Source organism: Simochromis diagramma, unplaced genomic scaffold (assembly GCF_900408965.1).
Source record: "Simochromis diagramma unplaced genomic scaffold, fSimDia1.1 OVJJ01000334.1, whole genome shotgun sequence".
In the NCBI taxonomy this organism is placed as follows: Eukaryota; Metazoa; Chordata; class Actinopteri; order Cichliformes; family Cichlidae; genus Simochromis; species Simochromis diagramma.
Window position 1 is genome coordinate 4,904,793 of NW_024386764.1, and position 20,301 is coordinate 4,925,093.

The window sequence follows — 20,301 nt, forward strand, 5'->3', positions numbered from 1 at the left end:
GACTGACATGTAGCAATTTGCATGTTATAGCATCTCCGTTATCATTTCACCACAAACACAGGACAGGCTATGGAAGGGATCCAAATGTGACACTTATTAGCTGTGGTTTTGGATGCAGTAGATATAGAAGCTATAGATACAAAGTTATGTAATTAAATAAACAAATAAAATGTAAGTCCTATCTATTACTCTGTCATTAGGAAAAAATATTCAATCAAAATTCAGTTATTAATCCAAATGTTGGTGATGTAAAAGGGTTGAATCCAACTATATACTTTCAGCTATAAAGTGATAAACACTAACCGAGTTACAATATAACTAGGGGTGCAACGATATTCGTATCGATATTGAACCGTTCGATACAGTGCTTTCGGTTCGGTACGCATATGTATCGAACAATACAAAATTTGTAATTTATTTTATCAACTTTCCTTCTGACGATGCTGTCTGTGTTGACCGCTCAGTGAATCTGCGTTCGACTACTCCGCCTAGGCTGCACTGTCGAGCGCAGATCCGCTGAGCGCTCAACACAGACAGCATCATCAGAAGGAAGAGCACAGGGCAAGCTAGCGAGACAGAAGTTAAGCTCTCCTTGCAACATGGACCCTCATTCAGATCTGGCGTTTGGAATTATTTTGGTTTTCATGTGACGTATGACCCTGAAGGTAAGCGCGTCATGGACTAAAGTAAAACAGTATGTTGGATGTGCCACGCAATGCTTAATTACATGGGTGGGAACTAGTGTGTTAGCGCAGTTAGCTCATTAACGTGTTGGCCGTCCAGCCCCATGCACGGGGCGATCAGGCGGTAGCTCGTTAACGGAGATTTGCCGTGTTGTGGCGTTAAGGTCATTTCAACGAGATTAACCTGAAAGCACTAGTGGGAACACAACAAATATGACTGCACATTTACATTATCCTAGTGCAAAGACAAGTGGAAGCAGACAAAAACGACAAGCATGCATGCTACAAACTTTACCCGAGTCATTTAGACAGCCGTTAACACATGATTCTCCTTATGGGGACCTGATATGTTTAATATGCTGCTGAGAATATGGCCCAGAAGAAGCGTATAGTATAGCTTTTATTTTGGAAAGAGACATTTCTCTGTAATAAACTCTCTTTTACAAAGATGAGTGATTCCTCAATCAGATACAGGGCTTGCAATATCGCTAGCCCGACGTCCCGGGGCTAGCGATTTTTCCAGTCGGGCTACCAAAATCTATCTCTGCCCTGCCCGTCGGGCTATCGTAGGAAGGAAAAATATATGTCAATGCTTTTGCATTCTTTCAGAAATGTAGCTGGGTAATTATGTCATTGGCATCGGTGAGCCACTGTCAATATGTGTCATTGAAATCGCGTTTGAATTTGCGCTTGTTTTTTGCTTTCACTTTGCAATCGCGCGAACTGTGTATAGAGAGCGACAGCACTGATCTGTGAGTGATGATAATTTGCGCACCAATTCCTCTGACATCGTCTTATCAATCGTTAGCTTACTATGCAAACATGACAAGTGAAATCTCCCGCAGCAAGCTTAAACATGTAAGAGGATGCAGAGAATCGCTGAGCTTATGTGAGTGCGTGTGTAAAAGCAGCACGATATATATTTTAGTTCTGCTGAGCCGAATAAGACAGGTCAGGGTGAAGAAGTGACAGCCAAAGAAAAGCTTACCACAAAACGGAAAAGTTATGACAAATCAGACTATAAGGCAAAAAGAAAGTGCAGCTTTATGGTTTCATGGACAAAATAATTTCTGTGGCTGCGATATGATGAGCTATATAACCAGGGGTGCACATAAGTGGTCCGCAGGTGCGCATTCGCTGTCAAAATAAAAAACACGCACAAGGGTTAGGGTTAAATTTAAAAACTGTACTTTTGAGTTAAAATATATATTTATAATTTTAATAAATGACAAATTAAAAAGGCATGAACATTTTTTTTTGTATCGAAAAAATATCGAACCGTGACACCAAAGTATCGAACCGAACCGAACCGTGAATTTTGTGTATCGTTGCACCCCTAAATATAACGGTTTTTAATTCTGTCTGACAAAAAGAAAAGCCACTGAGACAGATGTCAGGGTAACACCATAGTTTGATTTCAAGAAGAACACACAGCAGTTTGTAATCTAAATTTAAAAGTTATTTTTTTATTGGTTGTCTTATATGTGTTTGTACAACTACAAACCAACCCACTGTATACTGCATGATCAACCAGAGTTCAGACGATCGCTCCAACATGAATAACCATCTCTTTGAATGGCAATGTTGTCAGGAAACTGACTGATTCTACAATATTTAGCTGCTAAATCACAAAATTGGCTCTAACATTACATCAATGTGTAAAGCTTAATTTCCAGCTGTGAAAATTATGTCAAGACTGAAATGCTCAAACCCTACAGGGCAGCATCATCACTATTAGTATATAAAGATAGTTTATTCTTGCCCACATTGTTAGAGCAACCTCTATATTTGTGCATCCAGCAAGCTGAGTTGCTTTACATTTACCAATTATTATTTACTTATTAATTTTGTATTAGCTAGCAATTTCTGATCTACTACTAAGTGGTGTCATATCATCCCATCTGCAAGAATACCAGTATAAATTTTTTGTGTGAAAAAATGGTCTTATGCTATCAGTGATATAGCAATGCAATGCATTTATGTTTCCTGGTACAAGCCCATACATGTCTAAGCCTCTTATCATGATTTAGTGCCTTAAACGGCATTTCAATAGTAAGGAAATGGTTTGGCAACTAGAGTCCACACCTCCGACAAAGCGCTGCAAAATATGCAAGAAAAGTGTTCTCGCTAAAGTTGGAAATGCAACAAACACTTGAAGCAAAAATACACTGTTGACTACAGCCAAGGTATGAAGTCATACAATGAGAAGATATTAATAGCAGTTGATGTGCTGCCCACAAGCTACTGTAGTTGCTACCATACGATACGCAGATTAAATGATGGATAGAAATTATTGATGGGGTTCGTTTTGCTAATGGCATGATACCAGTCCAAACGGTGGAAAAGCAGAGCTTTAAGCAAAATTTTAAGAAGCTCGGCCCAAGACACATCCCAAGTAACCAAGTGTTAAGCAGATGTCTTCTTTTTAATTAAACAAGAAAACCAAGGAAACGGTATGACTAGATATATATATAAAATGCTGTTAATGCTGTCATCCAACAAGCTGCACTCCCTGGTAAAATCTTCATTTTTTATTTATCACTATCCCAAAAAACATAAGTATTGTGACATAATCTTGAGGCTATATCACCCACCCCTAACTATTCACTTACCTCTCAAATGTAACCTTCCTAACATTGCTGTGATTATATAAATATAAAGATTCAACCAGGATAGCACAATTATGTAAGACGGTTGCTAAACTACAATTATTATTATTACCAAGTTGCATTAAAGCTATTGTAACAAAAAAAAAAAAAAAATTACATTCCAAAAGACAGCTGTGAACCAGGACCAGGTACAGGAAGCTTTCACTCCTTTCCACCCAGTATGCCCCTGGCCTTTCCAACTTTCAGTCAACTGCTGAAAAAAGCCAGATGCAGGCAGGATAATCACCATCTAATAAGAGGTTATATTGAAAGCAGGCTGTCGGTTACATATAACAAGCTTGGAAGATGAGTGCACACACATACACAAATATACACGGGCAGAAGAATGCATACGGACACATAGAGTTGGGGCAGGTGTAATTATGGTGTACAATGACAAAGTTCAGAAAGAAGCAATCACACACACTCTGTACATATATGGACAAGCATGTCCATATAACAAAAGTAATAGTTTTGGTAGTTCAAAGTACAGTTGGCATATATTAAAAAGAATTAGCCTTGGTTCATGATTCTTAAACTAAAGTTACCTTCACCAGTTAATACTGGCTTCACAAGGGATATTTTCCAGAAACGAAATAGAGAGGTCTGAAGGCTTTCAACCATTAGGATCAAGTCTTCATACGTGGACTTGGAACCAATTTTGGAGAAGCAGGAGAAATGCAACCTTTAGGGATCTGGCCAGTAAGCAAAAAAGGACAAACAACATACATACCTTGGTTTTCAGCCGTTTCATCTATTGACATTTCTTAGGTTGTCCAAAAAGAAAAAAATGTGTCATTTGATAAATGTGTGGTACTATTATAACCCACGTGCTTGGAATTTTTTAGTTGAGTGACTTATTACCATGTTGAACATACAAGGCATGCATTTCTTCTTCTCTCCCAATTATAGTATGAGGAAGCTCTTTTGGAAAATAAAAAAAAACAACCAAAAATCCCAAGCCTGCCAAATGACAGATGCTGTGTGGAATGTAAATTAAAAAAGACTGCAATGACTTGCAAGTCTCACAAATCCATATTTCATTAACAACAGGACACAGAAAACATATCAAATGTTTAAACTGATGCATTTTACAATTTAATGCAAAATGAATGAATGAATTTCATGGCAGCAACATGTCTCAGAACAGTTGGAATAGGGACAAAAGAAGGCTGTAAAAGGAAATGGCACTAAAAGAAAGCTCAGGTTAATCAGGTTAACTGGCAACAGGTCAGTAACATGACTAGTTATGAAAATAGTGTCTTGGACAGGTAGAGTCAATTCTGCAAAAAACACTGCATCTACAAATTGTGGAACAATCTCAGAAAAAATTAAGCTGGGAAGACTTTAAATATTTCATCTTCAGTAAATAATATCATCAAAAGATTCTAAGAATTTGAAGAAATCTCTGTGCGCAAAAGACAACGACAAAAATCCATGCTGGATGCCTGTGGTCTTCAGGTCCTCATCAAGCACTATGTTAAAAACAGGCATGACTCTGCCATGAAAATCACTGCATGGGCTCAGAAACACTTCCAGAAATCATTGACTGTGAGCAAGGTTTTCTGTGCCACCCAGAAATGCAGGTTAAAGCTCTTTCATGGAGAGAAGAAGTCATATACAGTATACTGCCAAAAGTATTTGCTCGTCTGACTTGAGTGACATAATCCTTAGGTTTTAATATGATGTCAGCCCACCATTGGCAGCTGTAATAGCTTCAGCTCTTCTGGGAAGGCTTTTCACAAGGTTCAGGACTGTGTTTATGGGAATTTTTGACCATTCTTCGAGAAGCACATTTGTGAGGTCAGACACTGATGTTGGATGAGAAGGCCTGACTCGCAGTCCTCACTCAGTGTTCCATCAGGTTGAGGTCAAGGCTCTGGGCAGGCCAGTCAAGTTATTCCACACCAGACTCACTCATCCATGTCTATATGGACCTTGCTTTGTAAAGTGGTGCACAGTCATGTTGGAACAGGACTAAAAAAAAACCCTGTTCAACCCTACTCCATAGTCCTCCCTCACCAAACTTTACAGTTAGCACAACGTAGTCTGAAAACTACCATGCAGCTGGTAACCACCAAACCCAGATGGGTTCATTGTATTGCCAGTGTGATTCCTCTCCAGAGAACACGTCTCCACTGTCTCTAGAGTCCAGTGGCAGCGTGCTTTACATCACTGCATGCAATGCACCACTGTGCTTGGTGATGCAAGGCTCGGATGCAAAAAGCTCTCTATGCACTGTTCTTGAGCTATTTTGAAGGTGGCGACCTCCGTCTCAGGCAGAGCAGGTCCCTCGTGTGCCCTGACCTCCGGTTTCGGGCTGAGCAGGTGAGTGAGCTGGTGGTGGAAGTGGAGGTTGGCACCACTATAGAAGAGGCATGACGAGCCCTCCTTAGCCCTCCTTAGAAACATCTATAGTCATACTTCCATCCTTTCAAACATGAATGCACACAACAGAACCGTTCGTCCCGATGGACACATCTCTCGTGTGCTGTTACACAGCACATCCAGTGTCCTGCTCTTACACCATCAGCAGCATCAAAAGAAGAATCTATATGCTCCCTTCTGCCTTTTTTTTCATTTGAGTGACTATGAGCAGCAGTAGCACCAGCTGCAGCCTCTCTCCCTACTCGTGCTCAGCCAGGGTAAGGCAATAGGTTTAGCAGGCGAGGAGGCGAGGCAGATTTATGGTGGTGGATGTGACCTCTGGGGCCGTAACACGGTGATGGGTGAGTGGCTCTCAACGGTAAGCTACTGGCACTTGACAAAGTGCCCGAAGCAGAATGAATTTACTTCTCTTTTCCTCAATCATCAAGCAGCCACTGCCCTGACCCCCATCCTGAATGCTATAACAAGATCTCCCATCTCACAAGGGCCTGAAAAATTTACTGTCACATCTACTTTTCAATGAGCTCAAGTGAGCACTTCTTTCACCTTCAGCGGAGCAGGTGCCGGTGTAGAGGAGGGCTAACCTGTGTGTTTTATGTGGTGTGTGTGTATGTGTGAGCGTGTGTGTGTCAGCGAAGCAAACAAACATGCATGAAGAAATTTGTGGATACACATGTTTACACATTTGCTCCCTCAATTCACCTCTAACTTATCCAAAGTTACTCTCTTGTGCATCTCAAACAATAGTATCTAAAAGCACCAAGTAAATAATAAAGAAAGAAACAAAGACACACAAGGATATACAAATCTTTAATGGCTGCACACACAAGAGAACTAGTATCCCTACACACACAAGCACAGAATAAGGTTGCCAGACAGGGACACAAAGGGCACTGCTATACGGGTGTCAGTAGACACCTCTACCATTTATATTAGAAGTCAATCTACCTTATCACATCTCTTATACACACACAAGCACACACCACAGGCATTATGAAGAGTATGTGTTTGCCAGTTTTCATCAGCTTGATGGCAGTACAGTTGGACTTAATGACCCTGATATCTTTTTTATATGCAGTCGATAAATCTTGGTGCACACACTTAAATTTCACCTTTCTTGCACTATACTGTAGTCACTGAGGTGAAATCACAGAGAATGTGACAGCGCTAAAGGCAGACCAAAGCAAAGATTATAATAATAGTGCGGGTACGTCAGGAGCTTCATTACATCAGGTATAAATAACATGCATTGCTTTTTTGTTCTAATTTCATCTGGTTAACAGTCAAATTTATCAATAGATAAATAACCATACACACAAAAATAGGACACACAAAAGATGAAAAGAAGAGCAGAAAAAAGGGTTCACCCTACAAGGGTGCTAAAAAAAAATATAGGACAACTAAAGAGCAGGTGCAATGCAATGAAGAAATAAACTCTATATGTCTTTGTATTTATACAAACTTTGCACAAACTTAATAGAACTAAATTTCGGTTATTAATGGGAACATTTTCAAGTCTCTGTAAAGGATAAAAATAGGCCAAATGGCTCTTATCAGTCGGTCTTTGCTGTAGACTTAATCTCAAACTGATGGTGCCACCATTGGTCTTTGCTCCAAATCATTTTCATGTCCTTCTTTACAGATTTAATTTCCATTCAATGATGAATTCCCAAACAGAAGAGGTGACGTAAGGGCAGATTAAAGAGCAGAGCAGCTAGGTTCCAGTTCACAGCAGTGTAAGATTTAAATGGTTACAAATTGGTTTGAATGGCAAACTGTCGATGGATATAACTGTTACCACACCAATCCATAAACAGTGTATTAGACCAAAAAACAGGGTTATGCCTGTGGTTAATTTTCTCAAATGTAGTCTTTAAAATGTCATAACTAATTCAGTCACTTTTCTTTTATGAGCCCACTCTCACCCACTGGGATAATGTTATCATGATGAGCCAATAAAAATCAATGATTAAACATGTGTAATTTTCCAGAGACAATGTATTAAAATTTATTGTCTCTCTCCCCCTCTCTCTCTCGCTCCCTCTGGAGCAGCAGACACTCTGCAGCTTACAACTGAAAATAAAGGACAGCATTAAAAGCTATTCGGTAAGCCACTGTAAAATTGATCAAGCTATAAAAGCTGCTACGTCCTTGCCTCCCTCTGCTGTCCAGCTGCTCCAAACCCAAAGATAGCAGCATGATTGTGGAGGAGAGAAGTTGGATAAAGGACCACAGAAAAGAAAGACACCAAAACTGAGACAGAGATTTTTTTTTAAAGGTGAAGAAAGCTATAAAAGGAGATAAGATGTATGTAAAACAACTATATATATATATATATATATATATATATATATATATATATATATATATATATATATATATATATATATATATATATATATATATGTCTATAATCTATAGTCTATAATCTATAATAGATTATATGATGATGTGATTTATTTGCTGATTGAGTTAAGCAGCATAACTGGCTAGTCGCTATGTTTAACACAGCAAGGTATACAGTACACTTCCCTACAGTTTTTACACATTTCCAGTCTTCTTTTTGTCGCTTTTTATTGCTTTTGTGTAAAAGTTAAACCAAACAAAGAAACTGTAATGCACTAGGTCAGCACCTTTATTTAGCTGCCCTGAAAATTTGATCCTCTATAGTTCAAATTCAGCTGTTTTAAAAACTTTTGTACTATGCGTATTATTTATTTTTTCTATTTTAATTTGTCTAATGTATCTATGCTTCACTTTTTCTTCCTGTCCCTTGTGCTGCTATAACCAGTGAATTTCCCCTGTGTGGGATTGAATAAAGTCTGTGTGTATGCCTCCTGTAGGTCAGTAGAAAGAATTCAGGTTTAAGGCACACTAGAACTGGCATGTCATTGACTTAGTCCATGTCTAATATAATTAGTATGTAATTAGTACAGCAAGTATGTCAGCATATCTATCATATGGCTACACTTGAAAATGATTTTACAGGGTTAGGTTTAGTCTTTTAAATGTTATTTTTGTGTGTCGCAACAATGACCAAGTTCACAAGATCACTGCAAAACTAGGAGTAAAGAAGTAAAAGGATGAAGTGCAACTCTATATAGACACTTTCATGTCATCTTCTTGACTTTCCGATCCAAAAACATTTCACGGCACTGCAAAAGCAAGACATGCTCATACTACCAGCTAGTTAAGAAGAACATGGTCTAAAAATTGTGCAATGCTCAACAATAACCCCGGGGACTTGTCGTTTGAGAATCAGTATAAATGGTATGCTACTTGGGCCTTTCTATTGTAGCTCTAAAATTAGAAGAAATGAGACAAAATTCCACTAGCTACGAGTGTTGCTGTTGGCTCAATCAGTGGCAGTGGCTCGGCAAACTGCGTTTTTCTTTTAACTTTCAATTCTCCTAAGCATCCGTGCTTCACAGCCCCTAGGGCTATTGCCTTTCTCAATCTGTCCCTGGAGAGGCAGGAGTTATGGTCCCTGTCGATTGAGGAGAAAGGGATGTTATTCCCCTGTCACCTCCTGGTCTCGCCGCCATCCTCCCTGCCCTGATCTACGGCCTAACCTCCCCACCCCCACCTCCTTACTGCCTTCCTCTCTCCCTTTTCCCCACTTTGCTTTGTCGTAAGCTAGCAGCTATGTCGTTGCCATCGGCGGTTTAGATTGGGATGATGGAAAAATGTTCTGAGGGAGGTGGCGAAGGAGCACGATGGAAGTAGTGGTAAATGCTTTAGCACTATGCTAAGATACTTTCAGAAAAGATTGGTTTGTGTGATGTGTAATGTGTGTAAACATACATTAAAATGTGCATGTAAAAAGAGAAAGTATGGAAATCCATTCACCCATCGATTTTCTCAACTATGTTTGCAATTCAGGGACCCAGCTGACTTTGGGTGAGAGGCAGAATATACCCTGGATAGGTCACTAGGTTGATTTTGCATAGAAAAAACTACATATTGTGGCTCTGCTTTATGAAATGCACACTTACTAGAGCACAGTGTACCCTCTTTGCTGGGAGGGGGTAGAGGTAACCTACAAAACAGCCTGACCCAGGGGAGGTGACCTACGCCTGGCCAAATGCAGGACCTTGAATGACACCGTTGATAGTGGAGCAGTGACAGGGTTAAACATAAAGGGCATTTAGCTGACGATTAAATGTGGCGGGTGCTGACTCTATGTCACAGGAATCCCTGAAGATTTGGTTTCATGTTGGACAGCTGATTGCTACTGAATTAAATCAATCTAATATTTTTTTCAGGTGTCTCGGTTTGATTGATCTCATTTAGGTTTAATTGAACTATTATACTCTTTGACATCATAAACTAAAATATAATATTACACATTTACACATCGTGGGATTGCTGAGCAGCCAAAGATGTGAAAATGCTTTCAGGGGATTCAACAGCAAAAGAGTTACACGTGACTCATTGCTAACAACTAAAGCATCTGCATGCAGCAATCCTTCAAGACACAAAGACTTGGCTGTGTTGAAATTTGACTGGACAAGTTCGCATGGGTGTTTCAGTGTGCGCGATATGAGTTTAATTTGTGGTTTGGAAAAAGTTTCCTGCGAAACGTCTTTGTAGTTTAGTGTACTCGAAAGAGGCAATAAAACCCAACAAACTGCTGGCCCAGTGAACATCAGTGCAGCTGACACAAGACCAACAGAGGACTTCAAGAACTCAAACCCATTTCCATACTGACCAGTGTTCCTTTTTTGAACTATTATGCACCTTAAGCAAATCTTAGGTTTGTGAGGGTCTCTCTGGGTGAAGGAATAAATAAATAAGCAGATAAATAGATGAATAACCCAGAGGAATGGGAGCCCGTGCAGCTTGGCCATCCATCATATATCCTATTACCCCACACTCAGCGGCTCCTGCAGTATGTATAATGTAGTCAACCTCCATAAGCAGATACAAATTCAACTCTTTTCCTCCTCAATTTGTTATATCTGACAACGCCACAGCTTGTGCCGTGTTGTTTCTTTGAATTATGAATAGATTCTCTCCACCAGACTTTCGCCTGCGCATGATAGCGTGGAGCTGTTATGCAGAACAGCTGTGGAAAACAAATTCGTAAAGCTTGGAACGCTCGGTAGCGGTTGGGCGAATATGCATAAACAGTTGCGCTTAAAGCCACTTAAGAACAACCAAATGGGTTCAATATTTCATCTCGGGGTTTCTCTTATTGGGTGTGATAAATAACAAAATGTCAGGATGTAATACAAGTTCAGGAAATGCAGTTGTTTAAGTGTTTCAAATGGCCTAAGAATTTCTAAGAGATTTTTTACATAGAAAAGCGACACCACGGAAGCGGAGCAGGTCACACAGAGGCGGAGCAGAAGAAAGATGAATGCCAGTTAACAAATCAGATGCAAGAGCATGAGTGAGAGAAACCGAGTTGGAGAGAGGAAGAGGAATGTAAATACATGGCAAACTGACCGCTGGCTGTTTGTTTGGGTATTTACACTGCGAGGCTACAATCAACTCCTCAAAGCTTAAGCCCACATGACAGGACACATTTCAGGGCCACACATGCTCTAAACATCCAAACCAACAAGCCAAGTCTCAGTTTGCACAAACACACGTGCACGCACAAGCACACACCAAACCCCAAAGACTTATCCAGTTATTTGTCTATCACTTCCAAATCTCTTCAAAACTGATACAAGGGAAATACACTTTAATTCATGCACAGAGAGAGAGGAAGGGAAGGTAACTTGTGAGGAAGTGATTTTTTGGGGGGGGACTTGGCTGAACTTTTGAGCCCTGTTTGGTTAAAGCAGATGTAGAATTAGCACACATCACTTTGCATCAGCGAGACGTTGAACACAAGCTGCCGTTCAGAGGCCAAATACCTCTCTGTCACAGAGACACATGCATGCACACCTCTCCTCCAGGATCTGTGATTTGGTTGTGACAATTATCAATTTGATATCAATGGATTCTTCTTCTTCTTCTTCTTCCTGAAGTAGATTTGGTGTCCCCAAAGAAAAACTAAGTCAAAACAGGGACACCAGACACACACTTGAGCTATTTAAGTTTGTCTTATAAGTGGAAAAATAAACAGTAATTACAAACGGCCTGTATGCAAGGTGCAAGGATATCATAACTTGACATTATGAAAAGCTGTAATGGCATTTCAATTCATTTTACACAATCTGCAATCAAGGAAATTTTAATCGTAATTCATTTTGACAGATTTACATATGCACAGCTAACTAAAACAAAAGACGTGCAGAAATAAAAGGGTCAAACAGGTGTTCATCACTAGCAGCTTAGATATTGTTTAGTTGAGCTGTGTCGGATTTAACATTTGTAAATGTTAAATCAGCTTCCATATATTTAAACTGCTGTTCATAATCTAATGATACAGCTACTAATGTTAACATTGTTGTTTAACAACAAGTGAATTAGGGTTTTATTTGTGAAATTATCATGACATTGGCAGTCATTGGCCTATAGACGTGGTCATGCAAAACCAGAAAGCGATACTACAGCAATCACCCACATGAAATTGAAACATGCTGTCATTCCACAAGGGAATATTTCAATTTTTTTGTGCATTTCTGGAGCAGGGGATCCTGTTGCATGTCAATGAACTGGGCTAAACATGCATGACAAGTGATGGTGTCCGGGTGGAGGGATGTAAGGGGGAGACAACCCTCTGGTAATGTCTGTGTGATCTGTGTGTAATCTGCAGAAGATGCATGCAATATACCGCCACACCACTTTCTATTAACAAGGCCCCTAATTGCAAGATATACTGAGAAACACATGTTCTTAAAAGAGGAAGAGAAATGGGTGTCAGATGTCAGCAATGTGCAGGCATATGGTTCCTACAAGTAAGGAACATCAGAAATATGGTTTACTATTATAAATTTATAAGACTGCACAACACTTCACAACACCTTTTCTTCATTATAGTCACCTGGAAAGCAAAAGAATTTGGGGCAGGTGACCCATCAGTTTCTCTTTGTTTATAACTGAGCCTGTAGGTTTTAAATTAAAATTACATCAGACCTTTAGTAAAATCTATAAAGTGCACAACTAGAACTGCAATAAAAATACATTGAGAAATTATTAGATATAAACTGGACACAAAAAAGAGTGACAAAGCCATAGAAAGCTCTATAATACAGTCCACTGAAGCAAAGGAGACCCAACAGAAAAGCTAAATAACCTCTGAGTTTCGTAACACGAACCACCAAATGAAAGAACACCAATTGTCTGTCTTTGCTGAATAAGATTCTTTAACAAAGTAAAGAGATGATGTGACCTAGTGACCTACCATTACTTCGCCTCGCAACCTTCCACACAGCTATTACGTGGGGCCTTCTGATCAAAAACTTACGCCAACATCTGCACATCCCTTTCAGTTCCAGTGTCGCCATACTTCACTGCCTACTCCCCTTTTGTTCCTTCATCACGCGCATGTCCTTCCTCGTGGCAAATACTTGCTTTACTTTCCGATTTCTCACTGAATATCACTCCTTAACATAACTCACTGTCTGCTTTGAATATTTGTCCCAATCATGCAGAAATTTACACCCACTCAGAAACAATTACTACTTGACCGTATATATGTAAGATACCAGTATCACTCAGCAGATCCAATGGTTATTGTTAGAAAAAAGAAAATTATCTGTTTGTTATTTGTACTTTAATGGAATACATAATCATTAAAAAGTTGTCACTTTATAAAAAAGCCAGATTTTTTTTATTTTATGAATTTATTACTGATTCAATCAAGCATTAGAAATGCCTGCTTGTCACTCTGAGAAATGGATCAACTACTATATTAGCGTTTTCACAGCATCACACGCTCTGTGTTAGAACAGTAATAATAGAAGTTACAGCTAGAAAATAATAGCAATGTAGTGGTGTATGAGTTCTTGGCCAACAACCCAAGTCCCACTACATCACATGCAGGTGATTGCATTTGCAGTGGACTTCATAGTACAGCAGCAAATTGGAAGAGCACCAAATGGGCTAAGTAATAATATCTGACACTCCATTATTTCTACAGTTGTGTTACATCAAAAACATTATTTTTTCCTGCTCAGTTTAATTTGTCTTGGTGCATGGCAGGTTCAGTCATGTAACTGTGGCATATAGACTGTATATACTGTGCCCCATTTGAATAAGAGACGCGGCAATACTGCTGAGGATCATGTAGATCAGCTGCAAAGGAAATGCTATAAATCACAGTTTGAGAGGTGCACAGAACAGCAACAAGGAGCAATAACTCACAGCATATGTACTTTTCAAATGTGAATATCATTATTGTAAGTGTCATAAACTCTTACCCACATAATATTTATCTACTCAAGACCTAGACTGTAATATGATGCTGGATTGTCCTACGTCCTCTAACGACACATGGTTAGCGACAAAAGGACTAATTCTCTGATGGACATTAATACAGATCATAAATCATGAGGCTAACAATTAACAATAAGTAAATAAAGGTGAAAGATTCTTTCCTATTTTTAGGTCAGCAATCAAATTTGACACAATTTTGCATTTTTTGCCAATAAAACTTGTGAACAAAACCAGTTTCCTTTAATTCACTTCTTTCTACTAAAGCAAACATTTAGATGTCACCGGATTAAAGAAAATCATAAGGAGCCTCTTCAAGTAAATCAACAAGGCATTGTTTACTTATTCTAAATATATCTGTACAGACTTATATTCTACCACTATCCTAATAATATGAGAATCCATTAGGATACAGGTTATATAAAGAGTGTACTCTATTCCAGGGGTCGGCAACCATGGGCACGCTAAGGGTTAACTGATGGCACGAGCCCGACACGCAGTGAATTAATCTGAGAAGGTGCATTAAAAAATAAATGGCCGGGCCAGCGGTGCACATCGCAAATTAGCTCGCATACACACATTAGTTGTGCAGCTTCTTAATGACAGTATCTTAGCTAACAACCCCAACTACCAGATTCAACTTGTAATTGGCTAAAAATAACTTAGCCTACCGGTGGGAGGGATGTTGCTAGCTGGCAGTTTTTTCAAGCAATGTTGAAATTTCCACATTCTGACACTTCAAATGCATCATGAGCTGTCCGCTCAGCGCAGCATCAGCACCGCGGAAATACACGGATACATCCGTAGACTTGAGGCAGAATTCACAGTGCGTTTTCGGGACTTTCAGGTGTATGGACCAATGTTTTTATTTTCTGATCAAACCAGAATGTTTTAATGAGCAGCTGGTTTTGTCTCGCATTAACTGGCTGGACACAGAGGACATCGAAATGCAGCTGATTGAACTGAAAAGCTCGAGTCTGTGGGGGTCAAAGTTTGCAGCTGGAATCCATAGCTGTGCGTGTTCATGGAGCTTGCATTTTCACCTGCTGGACATCACTACCTGTAAAGTTTAACTGTCTTCAGAACATTGCAGAAGCCTTATTGACATTTGGCTCTACAGAACTGTGTGAGCAGATTTTCTCTCAGACGAAGGGCGTCCTCAGGTAACCGTCTGAATGCTGGACACTCAGAGACCCGTGTCTCTGAGTGGGAGACCAGAGATCACATTAACATGTGTATCTCTGTATCAACAAACATGCCATATTGGCCCAGTTTATTTTTCTTATTATTGTTGTGAGGAGACCATAAATAGCATTTGTATTTTCTGTTGTACAGTTCATTTGCTGTTATGGAGTCCTTGTTATGGATAAAAAGTGTCTTTTTTGTGTGTTTCAAATATAGCTTATAACTATTTCCTGATAGCTGCCAACATCTGCGAACAAATATAATTCTATAAAGTTGTTCTATATAGTGTGTAACTGTTAGTATAGAGCGTTATTAAATTCATTGCTAATGCAATCATATGGCATGTTGACTTCTGAGGAAATTTTAGATGGCACTCATCATCAGAAAGGTTACCGACCTCTGCTCTATTCTAAATGGAAAAATCTGCCTAATTCAGACATTTCCAATACACAAAATAACCCCAGTTGATACATTTTGGTTGGGGAAGGGGCCTTGACTGACAACTCAAAGGTACTGGCCTTTTCATGAGTCCTTGGGTGGGTGGGCCCCATCCGCAGACTCCACTGTCATGTTCACGTACTACATGGGAAATAACAGTGGAAAGCCCTTCTGTTATTAGGCTTTTGTCCCATGAAAGTTTGCCTATAATACAATGCTCAGTCCTGGCAACAGGATAATCTGGACTACAGATCAATAAATAATTTTGTAATTGTATCATCAGTTCTACAGTTTTATGTCTTGGACATTCAGCTGAAGCGAAGAGCTTCCACTGATCACCACCTGGTGGTGAGTTGGATCAGGTGGCGGGGAACGATGCTATACAGGACTGGTGTATACAGTGGGGCAAAAAAGTATTCAGTCAGCCACCGATTGTGCAAGTTCCCCCACTTAAAATGATGACAGAGGTCAGTAATTTGCACCAGAGGTACACTTCAACTGTGAGAGACAGAATGTGAAAAAAAAATCCATGAATCCACATGGTAGGATTTGTAAAGAATTTATTCGTAAATCAGGGTGGAAAATAAGTATTTGGTCAATAACAAAAATACAACTCAATACTTTGTAACATAACATTTGTTGGCAATAACAGAGGTCAAACGTTTACTATAGGTCTTTACCAGGTTTGCGCACACAGTAGCTGGTATTTTGGCCCATTCCTCCATGCAGATCTTCTCGAGAGCAGTGATGTTTTGGGGCTGTCGCCGAGCAACACGGACTTTCAACTCCCGCCACAGATTTTCTATGGGGTTGAGGTCTGGAGACTGGCTAGGCCACTCCAGGACTTTCAAATGCTTCTTACGGAGCCACTCCTTTGTTGCCCGGGCGGTGTGTTTTGGATCATTGTCATGTTGGAAGACCCAGCCTCGTTTCATCTTCAAAGTTCTCACTGATGGAAGGAGGTTTTGGCTCAAAATCTCACGATACATGGCCCCATTCATTCTGTCCTTAACACGGATCAGTCGTCCTGTCCCCTTGGCAGAAAAACAGCCCCATAGCATGATGTTTCCACCCCCATGCTTCACAGTAGGTATGGTGTTCTTGGGATGCAACTCAGTATTCTTCTTCCTCCAAACACGACGAGTTGAGTTTATACCAAAAAGTTCGACTTTGGTTTCATCTGACCACATGACATTCTCCCAATCCTCTGCTGTATCATCCATGTGCTCTCTGGCAAACTTCAGACGGGCCTGGACATGCACTGGCTTCAGCAGCGGAACACGTCTGGCACTGCGGGATTTGATTCCCTGCCGTTGTAGTGTGTTACTGATGGTGACCTTTGTTACTTTGGTCCCAGCTCTCTGCAGGTCATTCACCAGGTCCCCCCGTGTGGTTCTGGGATCTTTGCTCACCGTTCTCATGATCATTTTGACCCCACGGGATGAGATCTTGTGTGGAGCCCCAGATCGAGGGAGATTATCAGTGGTCTTGTATGTCTTCCATTTTCTGATGATTGCTCCCACAGTTGATTTTTTCACACCAAGCTGCTTGCCTATTGTAGATTCACTCTTCCCAGTCTGGTGCAGGTCTACAATACTTTTCCTGGTGTCCTTCGAAAGCTCTTTGGTCTTGGCCATGGCGGAGTTTGGAGTCTGACTGTTTGAGGCTGTGGACAGGTGTCTTTTATACAGATGATGAGTTCAAACAGGTGCCATTCATACAGGTAACGAGTGGGGGGACAGAAAAGCTTCTTACAGAAGACGTTACAGGTCTGTGAGAGCCAGAGATTTTCCTTGTTTGAGGTGACCAAATACTTATTTTCCACCCTAATTTACGAATAAATTCTTTACAAATCCTACCATGTGAATTCATGGATTTTTTTTTCACATTCTGTCTCTCACAGTTGAAGTGTACCTCTGGTGCAAATTACTGACCTCTGTCATCATTTTAAGTGGGGGAACTTGCACAATCGGTGGCTGACTAAATACTTTTTTGCCCCACTGTAGTACAGGTGCACTGGGAGCATCTTGCAGAGGACCTAGTCTGGAAGGTGCCTGGAGGATCTTAAGAATCGTATGGCTCCAGCAAAGGAGGTAAAGTCTAAAAGTCTAGAGATGAGGGGGGTGGCTCACCCATTACTGTGGCTGAGGTCAATGAGATAGTTAAAAAACTCTGGTGGCTGAGTCATTGGGGTGGATGAGATTTGACCTGAGTCCCTTAAGGCTCTGGATTTTGTGGGGCTGACACAAATTTACAAGAGAGACCTGTTTCAGAAAGCATAATAAAAAATGATAGTTGATTTTTGAATATAAAAAACCTATAATCTGTCTGAACTTTCTGAAATGTTTTACTTTATATCTAATAAATATAGAATATATGAAAGTTTACTTTTCAGAATTAAATTATTACAAATTTAAACTTTTTTATTTGGGCATAAGTAGAAATCGATGACCTGTGGAGTTTTGGTGATTTTGTTGTCCTAAGCCTCCAAATAGAAGAAAGCACTTTTAAAAGAAGGCTGTCTTGTAGAGATTGTAGATGTTCTTCTAAAGATTGTCAAGTTATCAGTTTTGCTTCTAACTTGTAGAGTCCATGCCATGTCAAATACATAATTACATTATATTCACAAATATATTCCCATATAAGTACATTCACAGGTCTTAAACTGTTGGCTTCAATACTGTTTACTTTTTAGTAAACAGTAAAAGAAAGTGAGCAAAAAGAATAAAAATGACAGAGTGAAACCTGAGATTGACCTCTAACGCTTTCTTACCCTTCTTTGAAACTGGTATCGCCGATCTTTTCAACAATAAAAGGAGTTTCAACCCTGCTGAGTGCAGCATGGGTCAGGCAGCTAGATTGAATCCAGGGTGTCTGGTTAGTGTTAGAGTTTAACAGAATACTTTAGATGTCTGATTTCACTCAATAGGGCCAGCCGCTACTCTCAGATTGAGAACGCTTTGCGGTAATGCCTTGCAGATATGCTAGTGGGGGAATATACTTACACTGCTGCAATCAGAACTACAGATCATCTTGCATGGGATCGCACAAGTTGCAACACCAAACCTTCAGACCTATAATCCAGGTCCAAGTATAGTGATGTCCAAGTTTCAATATATGCACTGAGGTCATTGTATTCTTCTTCAAAATAATGTGATATGAATCAAAGGCATGAGGTACACTCCCAGGGATGGTGTCGCACTAGTATAGAGATGGCATTATTTTTCTTGTAGTAGACAATATGATGATATGCGAGACTCTTAAAACATATGTTTCTTTGCAAATGTAAAATCTGAAATTTTTCATCAATTACTCATCAATGAATTCATGTGGCTTTCAGACCCAATGCAATATGTAATCAATTCAACTGGACACTGATCAGGGGTGTTGGTAATAATGGGTTAAGAGTGCAGCGTTGTTCCCAATGCCCCTTAAAAAAAACCATGGAAAAGCATTTTAATTTGAACTGCATGCATAGATTCCATACCATAATGAAGACGAAACTGATTGGATGGCTGTTGCACCCCACGAATTTGGTGTTTTATTAGTTTTGTTTTTAATTTATAATCCGTGCACAGAAAATAAACCTTTAGTCTCGTATTCAATAACACCCCATCTTCACATCTTTTGGCTGCCTATTTTGCAACCCTTCCCCCTCTAAACAATCACTCTCACTGCTTCCTTAAAAAAAATCTTTCAAAAAGCTTCTTCTATTCTTGTACTGAAGTGTTCAGTGAAAATTAAAGTCCTTCACTTGAAAACTTCTACTGCTGAGCAGAAAATTTCGACAACCAAGGCTACAGGTGCTGCCGTCTTAAAAAGATGAAGTACAAAGACACGCGACCAAGAAAATATTTCAGCTATTCTAAAGAAATGAAAATTTCATTCAAATAACAAAAATAATAATACTTTTTTAAAGAAATCACAGAATAGGTGACCTTCCTTGTTCTTTTTAAGTGATGGTGGGTTGGTTGTGCTTTTTGAGAAGTAAGGCCAGCAGAATAATCAAATTAGCAAGCAATATTGTGACCTGCTATTATGTTTAGCTCCAAAGACTGCATGCTATTGCACATCTTTTGAGCAGAACTAGAAAAGATTGTGTGGAAAACTGAATCAGAGAAGGCTTTGCTTTTTTTCAACTGCCAAACAAAAGGGCAACTGTATTACATTTTAAAGTGATACAAGAAAAGACAAATATTACTATTTAAAGCAATACAATACAGTAACTGCTTTACATTTCTCTAGGTGGAATCATTATGCTGGAAATGTGGCCCTTTTACTGTTTAACCCTTTAAGACCTACCATAGAACCAAGTCCGCCAGAGCTTATATTATATTTTTACATGCTGTGGAGCCATTTTTGGGAGCATTTCAAGTTGCTATACATCAATACAACCATTATAGCCCAAACTTTAATAATATGTATGCATTAGGTGCATAGTAATTACATAAATTGCAAAAAAGTGCAATAAACTACAAAAAAATGGAAAATAGTTTTTGTTTTTTTAACATATATTTCTAGTTTGAGAAATTTAAGAGGCTTATCCCTCAAAACTGTAAATACAAAAAAGTTGCACAAACTAGTTTCCCATCACAGGAAATTTATTTTAAGTGTCTTCATAGTTTTAT

General features: G+C 39.5%; 1 protein-coding gene across 2 annotated transcripts in view; it reads right to left on the reverse strand.

The window, feature by feature from the left end:
* Window positions 1-20,301, reverse strand: part of LOC120734006 (adhesion G-protein coupled receptor D2) — a 91,759-nt gene that overhangs the window by 23,764 nt on the left and 47,694 nt on the right. The window lies entirely within an intron of this gene.